The sequence below is a fragment of the Rhamphochromis sp. 'chilingali' genome (genome assembly GCF_963969265.1).
Source record: "Rhamphochromis sp. 'chilingali' genome assembly, chromosome: 3".
Classification (NCBI taxonomy): Eukaryota; Metazoa; Chordata; class Actinopteri; order Cichliformes; family Cichlidae; genus Rhamphochromis; species Rhamphochromis sp. 'chilingali'.
This window is the reverse complement of record NC_137931.1, coordinates 5,551,382-5,567,018: the sequence shown is the minus strand read 5'-3', so window position 1 is coordinate 5,567,018 and position 15,637 is coordinate 5,551,382.

Genomic DNA, 15,637 nt, shown 5'->3' with positions numbered 1-15,637 from the left:
CAGCCACCTCCATCATCTTCTGGGGGCTCAGGAGAACCAACACCATCGCCCACTCGATTTCCACTACAACCACCACTACCGCTGTTAGCTCAGCCTGCAGCTCAGCCTTTGCCCGCTCAGTCTAAGCTGTTAGAAAATCCCATTAAAACACTAGCCGTGTCTAGCTGATAACTCTGCTGAGCCGTCTCAGCAATCATTCTCTGCTGAGAGCTCGAGCGAGTTAACCCAGCCGCCTCCGTGCTCTGCTGGAAGCTTCAGTGAACTCTTTCAGCCAGCTGAGGACTACACCCCGCTGTCGCTGCCTGGGCCGAGCCAATGCCCTGTACAGCTCCAGCCAGTCTCCATGCCTGCTGTTTCTGCTTCTGTTCCTGCTGGGGGTTCTGCAGAACTGCGCCAGTACCAGTACTTTCTACTTTCCCCTAATGCACATGAAATTTTGAAACTGAAAGCGCAATTTTTCTTCATTTTTTTTTAAAGTCAAGCATGCCAGAAAAACTTTGAGAAACACTGAGCTAAATCTAATTAAGGAGAGATCAGTAGAAGGATTTAAATGTGATTTATTGATGTACAGAATTCAGTTTGAGGTATTTAGTCTCTGATGGCCCATCACAGTGGACTGGAATCACAGCTGTGATAAGGATTAGTCTGAAATCTAGATGCTGGTGTTCGAGATGAAGATAGAGGCTTGAATGTGGCCTGAGTGACGAAGGAGAGGCACAGATAGGAAGGAGGTGGGTCGCACAAAGACGTCTGCAAGGGAGAGTGATAGATGCACAGTGAGATTTAAAGTAGGTGGAGTGGAGGCTGATTGTCCTGAAGAAGGCTGACAGAAAACCGACCAGTGATAATTACAATAAGCTTGACAATGTGGGAAGTGATTTAAAGTTTAGATTAGCTCCAACACCTAGGAAGTAGACAGATGTTTACACCACATGAAATTTTACTTGAACCTTTTTCTAGGAAGGAACTATCATCTTGAGGTTTTGATTCAAATTCAGTCCTCGGGTTATACAATTTAGTGAATTCAGTTACACAGTCATCACATCAATTCCCTGTTAAAACCATGTAATGCCTAATAATTCAATATTTGTTTTAATTTGATAGATACAGTCATCCATTTTCTACCATTTACCCTTGTTTGTCCTTCCTCTTCTTTTGACAGATAGTTTATTCTTCCCTGCCATTTGTGTTCTTGCTTCTTGGCCATGTGTCCTTTTGGATTTAGAAACTTTCCAGTTTCTGCTTCTTCCTGCACACACATGCACTTAACACACAGCCACAGAAAAGAGTCAACTTGTGCATCATGTTGCAGTCTAAGCACTGTACCTCAGTAGTCCTCAACCCCCGGTACCGGTCCGTGAGTCGTTTGGTACTGGGCTGCGAGAGTTGAGGCTTGGGTGTGAAATTCATGGTTTTTAAGGTTTTTTCAGCGGTTTTGTAGCATTATTTTTTTAATCGTTTTTAGCGTTAACTCAGTTTCCCTAGGTATTTTCTTGCGTGTCACGAACTGGTACTGGTTTTATTTTGTTGTATTTATCCATGACACCTTAAAGGCTGCTCTGTGAAAATATTGTCGGACATAAACTGGTCCGTGGCGCAAAAAAAGGTTGGGGACCGCTGTTGTATCCGACTAAAACATTACACATTCACGGAGATATTAAAAGTTGCCTGTTCTTGTTATAAATTTAGAATACTTAATGCAAACGACCTTGGTCTATGTTAATATGATTTTTTTCTTTTCTTTTTGTTGTTGTTTTTTTGTTATAGTACATTGTTAATTGTTAATTGTCTATAATTTGCTGATCTGTTGATTTTTAATGTGCTTTTATATCTACATGACTGCACGGGTATTAAAATGAAGTAAAAGGTGTACCTCTTGTGTGCAACTGAATTCTTTTCTAGCTTAAAACCTGCCCCCAAAATATCTTTGCACAGCTATGGTCGTCACAGTCCTGCAGCCACACAAACCAGAGTTGTGCTCTACAAGCCATTGGAAATATTGAGTTTTACAAAACTCTAGTGAGGTTGTTACATCCTGTTTTGTTGGTTTTAAGTATTAAAGGATTTTACACCATTTGCTTTAAAAAAGAAATTGCTCAATCCTGCATGTTAACATGTCTATACATTCATTCTGGCATGTGTGTTCTGTTTTCATGCCCTGTTTCTAGTTGTCCCAATTTTTTTCCTGCCTGCCTGCACACAGCCTTGACAGCTTGGGTGGTGTTGGCAGCTTGTGACCAATAACAAACATGAACAAGGCTCCTCGCATCAGAATGAGCAATTTTATTTTACTTTTTTCAAATATGAAAGTATAACATAAAAAATATATTTAAGGTTAAATACATAACACAGGTTGAAATCCAGACAGTTTCTACAGACAAATCATTGGTATGAGTGTCATTACGGTACTATACTATCAAACAAACACTGTGTAAATCTTACGTTCATCTTTGCTGATCAATAAGACCAGAAAAGTCATCAAGATATGTAATTGCTGTATATCCTTGCGGTGTGGATCAGTGAATCGATGTCGCGTTCACTCTTTGCATACAGCTTGATTTCATCCATGTATAGGGAAGTGGCTGATGTATGCTCAGTTCCATAGTTGGTATCCGTAGCCAGTGTTGGGGAGTGACAGAATACATGTACCGCCGTTACGTATTTAAAATACAAAATAAGAGTAACTGTATTCTGTTACAGTTACTGTTTAAAAAGGTGGTATTCAGAATACAGTTACTTTGTTGAAATAAATGTATTACTGCGGTATTTTCCTGTTTCATATTGTCGCGGGTCAGGACTGTTTGGGTTTTGTTTGTGCTGTGGTTCCAGGTGGCAGCGTTACGGTTGCCATGGTTACAGGGTGACGCTCTCTCTGCGTGTTTCCTGGGTGAGAGAGGCCTTTTTGTTGTTGTTGTTGTGCTAAGCTAATAGGCAGAATGCTACAGGCATAGCCCTAAAGAATGTAGCCTCATGGGCAGTGTAGTCCGTGCAGGGAGAATGGACTGCCATACCCGTTATGTGTCTGTGAGCGAGGGAGGGAGAAAAAGGAGAGTGGAAAAGTACAAGCTGTCACGGAGCAGAAACGGGAGCTGGAAGCATGTAAATATAATAATAACCACTGCAGCCAAAAAGAGAGCCTGACGAGCCCAGTTGTAAGTAAGCTATTAAGACTCGACTGTACACTGTGTTTGTGTTTTCCCTCCGGAACAATAAGTTCAGTTGGAGCAGCCTTTCAACGCCTCTCTCTGTGTCTCGCTAGCAAAGTTGACCCAGACAACACAATAAAGCTAGTTTTCAGCTACGAGCCCGACACGAACCTATTAACATATTAGTCAGAGGTCCCTTTACTACAGTTTGGAGCCGCGGACCTTCAGTAATAGTAATAAATCACACAGCAATAGTACATTCATGTAGTTGTAAACAGCATGATAATATATTAAGTAATCCAAAGTATTCAGAATACGTTACTGTCATTGAGTAACGTAACGGAATACATTACAAAATACATTTTGGGGCATGTATTCTGTAATTTGTAGAGGAATACATTTTAAAAGTAACCTTCCCAACACTGTCCGTAGCCAGTGTTGTTGATGATCTCACTGAAGGGGTTCATCCACATCCACAAATACGTCAGGAGGATGGCTCCATCCAACCACGTTGTGAAGTGATACACACAATGTTTCTGCTCACAAGAGATGTATTTATTTGACAGTTCTGCACAGGAGACAGTCCGTTCCGGTTCAGCTCTCCCTCCGGCTCACTTCTGCCGTCACTATATAGACAAACAGAAAAGAAGACACTGTCATCACACAATCGCCACCACCTGTGACTGTCACAGGCTGGGTCTCCGACCCAGCACTTTGAGTTTTCTTTGTATTGTTCTTATTTTTTGAGATGTTGTTAGTTTTGTGTTATTTCCTATTTTGCCTTTAGTTTAGGCAGTTATTGCTCCTGGGTTTTCTGTTTGAGTTCTTGCATTATTCATCACGTATTTGGTTTAAGTTTGTATTGTCATGTCTAGTTTTAGTGTTTCCTGTTTTATTCTGACAGTGTCATGTGTTCTTTGGTCATTGTATTTAGTTTCACTCCTCCTGGTCCTGTCATTAGATTTATGTCTGTCAGCTGTTTTCCCCCATGTGTCGCCACTTCCCCTGATCATCTCATGTCTGTATTTAAGCCTTTTGTTTTCTTCATGCCATTGTCAGTTCGTCTGTTTATTCTCACCAGAGTCATAGTCATAGCCTGTTTATTTTTCCACCTCGATCATAGTTATAGTTTTTGGTCTTAGTACCTTTAGTGTTTTGTTTCTTAGTGTTTTGTCAGTTCAGTGTTTTGTTTCTTAGTGTTTTGCCTGTTTGCTTTGGTCTCTTGGTTCATTTCCTGCCGTCATCGCAATAAAGGTTCACTTTTCTGTTAATCATTACTATTCCTCGTCATCATCTGCTTTTGGGTCCTGTTTCCGCACACATCGGCGCACCCCGCCGTGACAGTGACTCACTTGCCTCCCGGTACCGCCCCCTTGAGCTCACTGCACCACTCCTCCCCTGTAGCTGTGCCATGGACCACACTTCCGCCACACACGTGCTCACTGAATACCTCAGGCAGCAGAAACCCAAGAAAGAGGAGGGACCATTATGGAAGGACAGGCTCCTGCACAGTATGTACCACCGGCAGATAAAGGATGTGGCTGACATCCAGAAGTCTTACCAGTTGCTGTACAAAGCTGGACTCAAAGGATGCACAGAGGCACTAATCATGGCAGCACAGGAACAAGCTCTGAGCACAAGATCCATAGAAGCTGGGGTCTATCACACCAGGCAAGACCCCAGGTGCAGGCTGTGTAAAGATACCCCTGAGACAATCCAGCACATAACAGCAGGGTGCAAGATGCTAGCAGACAGGGCATACATGGAATGTCATAACCAGGTGACCGGCATAGTATACAGGAACATCTGTGCTGAGTATGGCCTGGAAGTCCCGAGGTCAAAATGGGAGACGCCCCATAGGGACGTTAGCATAGGGCTTAAATCTCTCCAGCCTCATTGCCTCAAATCAGCTCCAGGTGAGTGGAGCTGTTGAAGGTATGACGGCCCTGCCCAGGGGCAGATATCAAGGAGACTCAGGAACATGGTGGAGGTTTCCATCCACTCACAATGACACAATGTAACATTTTCAGACCCACTAGTTGGTCTGGGTAAGCTAGAAAATATCTGACCAGTCTTTAGGTTTTGGAGATAGGCACTAAAATGTGTGAGATTATAAGGAAATAGTTGGAGGCTTTGACAGAGTTTGTAGCATTCACCAAATTTGACATTAGATGAGCAAAATGAACAACTTAAAGGGTTGCATTTACTGTATTTTGAAATAAAACACTAATATTATTAGGGAACTTTGCATTCCCTACCCTGGGCTAGAAATAAGTGGTAGTTCCAAACAAATGGAATCCTTCAATAGGACTAAGGCCGTGTAAAGCGAGAAAGTGAAAACTTTTCAACATAAACATACATAAATGAGCCAAATATAAAGTCTTTAGTCTTTAATAAACATTAAATAAGCATAACCATATAAAATAAGGTGCACTGTTTCTGCTCACTACAAACACTATGTATGGTATACACTAACAAGCCTCAGCAATGAGGTCAGGTGTTCTGTGCAAAACACTCATGTTTCAGTCAACTAATGTTTGTTAGCTTCTTACTGAAGGTGTAAACTACATGTAATGGAGAAAATTAAGGAACATTAACCCCAAATAGACAATCAATCTAGACAGGTAACAAGAATCTGATCTATATTAAGTTAGACCAGAAATGCAATCCTCCCAATTGCAAGTAGAATATTAAAACAGAAAGGGGGCGTGCAATGTTTTTAGTTTTTCAAGGTGGGCATAATAGGAAAAGTTTGGGAACCAAAAATATTGCCTCCTACCTTCTCAAAAGCCCAAAGTCTTGGGTTCCATAATTACGGAGCCCCGCAGGGGACATGGGAGAAAAAAAAATTAAGACGGACTTTTGCGAGATCCCGCAAAACTTTTGCGGGATCTCGCAAAACAAACTCGGGATCTCACAAAACTTTTGCGAGATCTCGCAAAAGTTTTAGCCGCATTCTTCCCGTTAGCTTCGAGCTAACGGGAGGTCGAGACCTACTACAGCCGGGAGGAACACCGCTTTCCCGGCACATCGTGCCTCGACCTCCCGGTCGGCTTCGAGCCGGCGTCCGAAGAATGTGGCTAAAACTTTTGCGAGATCTCGCAAAAGTCCGTCTTAATTTTTTTTCTCACGTGTCCCCTGCGGGGCTCCGTACATAATTGAGTGAACCAGATACACAACATTAAGTTCTCCTTCATTTTGAAAGATTTGGATGGATGCCTACAGGCAGGCGTCAAAGTGCTACACTTGCACAAAGTTAATAACAAGTTGGCCACATCCGTACTGATATGAAGATTGAAGGCTTAATGCTTTATAAACCTTTTGCTTCAAAAGAGGACAAGAGTTTGCCCAAATCCTATTTTTTAAATGAGTCTGTATGACTCAGACTTTTATTTTTGCTCCTAGTCACATACAAATACGGACATAAGAAGCAACAAGTTTAAGGTACAAAAACCAAAGCCAAAAGAAGACTACAGGTGTGATGTGAAACCCGATAGAAGATATTTGTTTCAAGAACACACTATTCAGTGTGTTTCCTCCTTCTTACCATGTGATCAGTATCAGCAGTGAGATGTTAAACCACAAGAGAGAAGTGGCATCTCATTGCCCAGTGAGCTTTATTATTTTGTTTCAAACATTTAAAGGTAAGTTCACATACGCACATACTCTTAGTTTTTTTCCCATCTTTTTATGTTCATTTCATGTACAAGTCTTAGCCATCTGTTTAAATTATTATTGATTATTCCTGCAGTTTATCATTGTACCTCAGGATCTACCTGAAGGATCTAGGACCAAGCAAAAAATAGAGACTATTGAAGGAGACTGGAGACTTCCGGAGCTTGAATCCTTTAATTGTAAAAGACCTGAGGAATATAAAGGGACGAGACTCCTTTTATATTGATTATAAAATTGAATAGACCTTTTGAATTAATGTAAGCTCATCTTAAAATGTACCATTAAACTAACAAAGCTCTGTGTGAGATACAGGGAAAATATTCCATGTTATGATCATTACATTGTGATGCATAACTGTATTGCAACTTCAACTCCAACTTTACTTTGAGAAAACTGAACAAGAAGACAAGTTAAATGTTTTTACACATTTTGAAAAACAAGAGGTTAAAACACCTCTGTTGCTATTTATTCTACATTTTTGTGTTTTCATTTTTGCCAAAATGCATATCATCAAGAAGCCTTACCTCTACAAGAAACAACTAAAACCACCCTTGTGGAAACAAAGCTACAATTAGCTGAGGTTTGAGAAGGGGCTGAACTACTTCAAGCTAAAAATAGGTGTGCACTTTCTGCTGTGACAGTGTAGCAGCACAAAAACAACATCCACTCAGGGAAAAACAAAAGCACAACTGTCATTTATGTGCATGAGTATCAGATCTTTCATCATGTCAAACCTTCTGAGGTAAGAAGTTTAAACTTCTACACGAGAAGAGCTTGTATGTTTTAACTGCAGCTGTTTAGAAATAAATGTTTATGAAATGTGTTCTTCCCAATTTAAGATTACATTATCATATTACACTCAATAAAGTTTTGAATCTCACTCACTCTTAATATGTAAAGTCAAAGTACAAAATCAAAATAAGTCACCTTTTATTTATTTTTCTCCCATGTACCAAAAACACAGGAGTGTATTTTAAGATTTAAATCGTGTCCCGTTTTAATAGGAAAGCAATGAGGAAACAAATGATAGGATGCTGTAGCAGAAACAAAAAAAGTCAGATTATACATACAGAGTTATACAATATCAGCAACTATAATACTATAATAATAGTATTATAATACTATATACTATATATATACTATTATAATACTATAATAAGAGTATTATAGTTGCGTCACTACAGTAAATCATTATGGTGAAGCAACAAAACTAAAATAGTAGATGCACAGTCTGTGTTCTGAGTATGACTTGTTTTGCTTGATTTGTTTTTCATCTTTGGTGTACAGAAGGCTTCTTATCACTTGCTTTTAGAAACATACATGCACATATTGTACATGCATAAAATCTGTGATAGTGCTTGGAAAGAAAATAACCTCAGTGCTGAAAAGCAGCTTCTCTGTTCAGCTGAATTTGATTGAGAAGATGGCCTCTGTTACCACCACCGCTGTGTTTCTGCTCAGCCACTTCTTTATTGCCTCCACAGGTACGGTACAGCTAATCTATTATTCCATCAGGTTTTTATCTTAAGCTTTAAATTCCAAACTTTTTCATTTAGATTTACAAGGCAAAAGTATTTTTAACATGTCATCTGCCAACTTAATCATTCTTGAAGACTCCAACATATACCATAGAGGTCTGCTGTCTTGTAACACCTGTAAAATACCTAAAACATGCCATGATGTTTTATAGTTCCCTGTTTCTATATCTGATGATGTGTTGTCATCATAATGTTTCATGGCTTACCTATTTTTGTCATCTAGCTCTTCTGTCATTTTCCACCTTTCTTTCTGTTCAAAGACTCTCAGGATGGTTGTGATGAGTATGCAGAAACAGGCACAAATTTTACCATGCCACTTAAACACACTTTGAAGGAATCTGAGAACCTGAGATGGTTCCACAACACAACAATAATCTTTAATAGCAAATTAGACAAGGGGGGCAAAGGAAAAGATTTCTTTGTTGAGTCAACTGGATCACTGAAGCTGACAAAACTCACAAAGGACAAGTCAGGACTTTACACCCCTATGGTTTACGATGAAGATGGAACATATGTAGAGGATTTACCGAGCTTGAGCTTATGCATATTAGGTAGGTAACAATAAATGAACATGCTTGTTAGAGTTTATATAACACGGCTAATCAAATTTTTCATCTGATTCTTCTGTTTTTCGTCACCTTTCTTTCTCTTTCAAAGACTTTCAGGATGGTTGTGATGAGTATGCTGCTGCAGGCACAAGCTTTACTGTGCCACTAAAGCACAAGTTGTGGGAATCTAGTAGTCTAAGATGGCTCCACGTTACAAAAATAATCTTCAAACGCAGAAAGAAACAGGTGATCACAGGGAAAAATGAAGATGTTGATTCAACTGGATCTCTAAAGCTGACACAACTGACCAAAGACAAGTCGGGACAGTACACCCCACAGGTTTATGATGAAGATGGAGTAAGCGTAGGGCATTTACAAAGTTTGCGTTTATGTGTATTAGGTAAGTAAAAATAGTTATAGTTATATATATATATATATATATATATATATATATATATATATATATAATGCTAATTATATGAAAGTGGTTTCTGTTACAGATCGGTAATAAAGGGGATAAAGTAAGCTAACAAGGGGCAAACAAGCGGGTAATAATGTGGTAATTTCAAAGTTATTACCACTCTACCACAGGTAATTGAGTGGTAATAACTTAGAAATTACCACATTATTATGTTCTTGTTTCTTCCTTATTACCGTACTATTACCACTTTATTACCAAGCTGTATGTCCACATTGTTACCCCAGTTTTGGGGCCCTATTACATAAATTTCAGAGTAATATTACTCAACTGTAACCATTGTTTTTATCATGATATTACTAGGATATTACTTGGTTATTACTTTGGTAATTGCATAGTAATAACTAAGAAATTACCACATTATTACCTTCTTGTTTGCCCTTGTTACTCCACTATGACCCCTTTATTACTGAGCTGTAATAGAAAGTGCTACCACATTTTTTTTTTACTCAGATCGTGTGCAGAAGCCCAACGTGTCGGTGAGGTGTACAGACTCTAAGACAAATGTCAATTTTACTTGCAATGTTGGTCAGGTGAGAAAATATTTCTTGTGGTTTACTGATATTTTATTTAGAGTATTTTTTTTCAGACAGTTAACTCATATATAAATGTTAAAATAATTTGTAGACAAAGACTATCCTCACCTACTCTCTCTGAAACTCAGCATGAATTAAATGAAGATAATTAATTATAAGCATTCAAACACAGATAACAACGTTTTATTTCTATTCATTTTTTCATGATGTAGGTGTTTCAGTTAAGGCCAGTCATGACGTTTGCTGTGTTGTGCTGCTGTAGGCAGTTATTCTCTTTTTCTCAGGTTTTTAAGTCATAGCATGAGTCAAAGGACTCAAATTCCACCAATCACCTTTTCACAATTCTTTTTAAAGATTTTTTCAAGTTTTTGAAATGACACTTACTGATAAAGACCCTGAGATATGGAAAAGAATTAAGAATAAGTGTTCACTAATTGCACATTTGTCAAAAAATGTGTTGGTCTGTTCTTGAACTTTTCTTTGGTTTATGTTTTATGAGACATATTCTTAATGACCCTACAGCTCATCAATAAATTATATTTTCTTTTACAGAATGAGAAGAATCTTATGATCGAATGGTTTATGGATGATGAAAAACTGGAAGAAAAAGAGAAGACCCTGACGAGAGTAGCCAAAGATGTGGCAAATGCCCGTTTCTCTTGTAATGTTTCTAACCCAGTCAGCTCTGACATCAGTCTGCCTGTTCAACAAAACTGCTATGAACTCTGTAAGTATCCGGTCTTTAAGTCTGACGTCATTAGCCATGTCTGGGCCCAAACTCCGCTGCAGGTCCATAAGTCAAACGATCCCTGCAGCATTACTGAGAGTTGAAAAACTCTCAAAAACTAAATTCTTTCATGTGATAAAATGATCAGCGTTGCTGCTCTACCAGGTGTAACAATAAAGTTTAACATCCAGGCATCCATGAAAACAGAATTTATGAAATTTAACAGAGTTAGAAGTTAGCAGGGAGTTAGCTCGCTAGCTTCCATCTAAATATGATACACCATGTTCTAAGAGTTTTCTGAAACAAATTCAAACGTACAGCTCTGCTATCACTTCCGACATAAATGAAGACAGGGAAGTAAACAGCAGTGACGTTTGTAGGGTTACTGAAGTTGGGCGAGCTGGTATTTAATGATGTGTTGCGTGATTGCTAGCGACACAGATACGTTAGCATAATATAAACAGTGAGGCTCGTGGGCGAACGCTAACAAACGGAGGACTTTTTCCACTCAATAAAAATTAATGTGAGGTTCCCAATGGTCGGGGACAAATGCACTCGAATGGCAGGATGCTGTAAACGGACCAAACTTCAGTCAGCAGAACAACTGAGATAATCCATCCACAATACAAAGTTAGTCATTAATATACTGCTGCATGGGCTGTAGTTACATCGTAAGGGTTTAAAAACGGAACTTTGAAATTATTAGCAGAAATAAAACCCGAGAGAAGCCGACAGTGATCATTGACTGTTTTTAGGGGCTTGTTGAGATAAAATAGAACAAGATACAAAGCATTAAAACATGTTAAAAACACAACAGCCTTATTAAATGCAGACTACTTTGGGCCCGGAAGCAGGATTCATCACGCCATCACTTAAAGACCGGATTAGGTTATTCAGTTTCAGTTCCAAGTGTCTAAACATTTACAAATCAAACACATTATGCTTACAAGTGCTGACAAACTGAAGTCATTTTCAGTGCATGTTTAGATTTGCATAGCTTGCTGTGGTCTAAAGGTCGACAGCAAAATATGGTAGAGCATTGCTTATCTTATTGCCTTTCTTCACCTTTCTTTCTATTTCAAAGATTCTCGGGATGGTAGTACAGTAAGTAAGAGACGCAGGTTTTACTTTAAGTGACTCAGATGACCTGAGATGGCACCACAACATAATAATGATAATAATGATAATAATAAAACTCTAAAGTTGACAGTACAGTGCTATGTTGTTTCAGGAAGAGAGAGGAAGTGTGGGATTTTTTACAAAGTTTGCGTCTGTGTTTATTATGTAGATCAAGTTGTCTTCTTGTCCCAAATTTTTGTTTTATGATTCATCTAATTTGTCATGTGATTGTGTGGGGTTTTTTTCTTATTCTTTCTGATTCAAAGATTCCCAGGATGTTTGCAACCTGTACGGTGCAATAGGTGACAACATTGTTGTGCCTCTGAACCACAAGCTGGACAAAGCGTCAGTTTTAAAATGGAAGCACAATGATACAATAATCTTTGAGCAAAGAAAAAACAAATCTCCTAATCCCATATATGTCAAGGGAAAAAAGGACGACATTAATCCAGATGGATCCCTAAAACTGACAAATCTAGATGCAAATGACTCTGGAAACTACATCCCAAAGGTTTACAGTCAAGATGGAGCATTAGAAAGCAATATGAAAATCACACGTTTATGTGTTTTGGGTAGGTGACACCAGATTAGAGTTATTCTGGTTCTATGAATATATAATCGTTCCTTTTGCATTACTATTTATACCTTATCTGGAGCAGAGATAAAAGGTTGCAGTCACCTGAAAACATGCCACTGTGTTACCTTATCAGCTGAGTGTTTTTACAAAAGCTGATATAGTTTAATAATGTATTTTGCTACTCATTAAATGTGTATTGATGAATCGGCATCTGTTATTAGTTCCTGTGTATTCATTGTTTATTTAATATTTTATCAGCAGTACTTTCTGATGGTATTGCTATAATCAAATCTTCTCTTCTCAGCCCGTGCACAGAAGCCCAAAGTGAAGATAATGTGTCCAAACAAGTCAGAAGTCAAATTTACTTGTGTTGTTAGTCAGGTAAGAATAATATTTCATGTCTTTAATTTAGATTTAAATGACAATGTTTTCCTCTGCCTAAATGCTGATGTTAACCATTTTAATTGGATGTAAATTTTCCATGTAATTTTGTTAAGTACAAGATAAAATGTTACATTTAACAAAATCTGGTCAAATGAAGTGTACTTGATTGGTGTACATTCAGATTATACCAGGCATATTTTCCTTAAAGTTTAAATTAGCTTAAAGTTTACTGTTAACTTCACCAACTCTTTCAGAGACGTCCTCATCCTCTGGAAGATTTACCTACACTTGCTGATAAAGATACTAAGATATGGTTAAGAATTTATTTAGGAGTGATATTTTCCCATCTTTGTAATTTTGTAATTGTTTGTGTTTACTAATTTCACACACTAATGAAAACAAACAAGAGCACTTAAAGAGTGCAACTCCCCCTTAAGGGCAAGGGCTATACTAAAACTTGGTGTTCTATGATGATGTTATTACAACACCCTGGCGTCAGTCTTCTTGTATTACTACATGCTGATGTCTGACCTTTGACCTTGACATATTACACATTCAATTTTGCATTTTATTATCTTTACCCACATGACTGAAGCAGACTTGGCTGAACTTTGACTTCTATAAGCTGTAAAAACTTAAGGTTTAAGATTAAATCCTGAATGATGCCAATCCATGATTGATATTTTCTTCTGCAGAATGATTTTAAAATCGAATGGCTGATGGAGGGTAAAAGGTTGAAAGAAAAAGAGATGACACTGACAAGAGTAGCCAAAGATGTAGTAAATGCCAGTTTCTCTTGTAATGTTTCGAACCCCGTCAGCTCTGAGCTGAGTCTGCCTGTTCAACAAAACTGCTATGCGCCCTGTAAGTATTTGTTTACTCAATTTCCCTTCTAACTGTCTAAATATTGACAAATCAAATTCATTATGGTTACAATTGCTGACAAACTGGAGTCATTTTTTTGTTTTAGTTTTAATTTCCATTCAACTTTTGAGACTTTTTAATAATAAAGAATACAAAGTTGCACTGTACTGCAAAGCTGAGTCACTTTTACTACACGTTTATGTGTGCATGGCTTTTATGCAGACTGTGGTGTGAAGATAGAACATATAATTATCCAACCTCAAGTGACAAGTGACAAGGCAGGACGCCCACAGAGTTTCATTTCATAGTCCGCTGTACAATCAGTCTGAAGGACAAACGCTGTTGCGTGTGCACAAAAATTTAGAATAGAAAGGAAACCAACCAAACACAAATCAGTCTATATAGGTAATAACTAGTATTCGAACAGCTCTAAGTGACTAGACCTTTAGTGTCAGACGATATTCTAAAACATCAGCTGACTGTCAATGATCTGTCAACTTAGACATTGTATTATATTTTGCATTGTGCATTGTACTGGACCCCCCTCCACCCCCTCCACCTTTTGACAGACAGTGTAGTCTGTCAAAATAATGTTTAATATTTAGTATTTACTGTTATATTCCCATATATCATTGTGATGTTGTTTATTGTATTGCTCTCGTTTTCTTCTGCTTGTTTTCTTTTTTCTTTCTCAACAGGTGATCCAGGTGATTGATATATGTATTTTTTATTTTATTTATTTATTTATTTTTTTGTCTGCATATTTAGTTGGTTTTTGTTTTTTTGCCCTTTATCCCCGTCCCTCTTCTCCGCTGTTTTTTCCCCCTCTTCCTTTCTCACTTTTCTTTTCCTCATTCAAGTCTGTCCCGTATCTAGCAAGTGAAAATAAAAAAAATAAATAAAATAAACAATAAAAGGTGAATCAAACAGACCATTATGGCAAGGCTGGGATGGTCAATTTGGTAAAGTAAATCCGTTGGGCATCTTTCTTTGCCTTTAGACAATAATTCTGACGGCAAAAGAACCAAACGGGACAGGCAAAAAAAAAAAAAGCATTTATTCAAGTTACAATTCAGATTCAATCTGAGCAATTCAAATTCAAATTTAACTTATTCAAATTCAGTTTCTGATGGCACAGATTTCTGCCCATATAAATCCTTTATTGACATTCAATATTTACTTTGATTGGGCAAACAGAATTAAATGTTGTATTGACGTTGGTGCTAGAGTTTTTGTGGGTTTGTGCATTGGTAAACAGGTTTCTTACGTTGTTGTAGCACGACTTGGCATCAGAGAAAGTGGAATTTCTGTGTTTCATGTGTGTACATGATTTCCTGATCCTTACAGTTGCCTGAGTACTAAAAGAATGTTTTGTCCCAGATTTTCTTTCTCTCGTTTTAACAAAATGTATTTATTAATTTTCTAGATGGATTTTTTACGTCATTTTATAAAGCAATCCTAGGAGATTAAGATGAACCTAAGCTTTTGGATGTACATGTGCATCTATATAGATATACTACTACAGTTACAGCTATGGAGGGCTTATTTTTATTAGCCTGGCAATTAAAGGTGCTTTATATCCAGAGCTGTTTGATCATCAGTAGATCGCTTTGTTATTTAAATTATCCTGATTAAATTAAGAATTTTCAAATTACTTTTGAGTAAAGAACAATTGAATTTGAATCACAAACTACACCAACCTTTTGTCGTGAAAGGAACGAATATGTTAAATTACTGTCAAGGCTGCATTCATTAAAACTTTAATCACCGCTTAAAAAAAAAAAAAAGACAGACAGTGTAGTTTTGTAAACAATCAGAGAAATTGTAGGTAGACAATTTATTAAAATGTTCTGTAACGTTAAAGGTTTGGAAGGTAGCAGTGCTTGTGCTATATGTTTGTATTTAGAGCCAATGCTACCTGCTAAGAAACCTCCTACAGGTAGACTAATGTCAAAAAAAGCACAGTTTCAAGAAAAATAAGAAAATAAGCATGAAATGTTTCTACTAGGCAGGTTTATACTGATATAACCAGGGGTGCACATAGG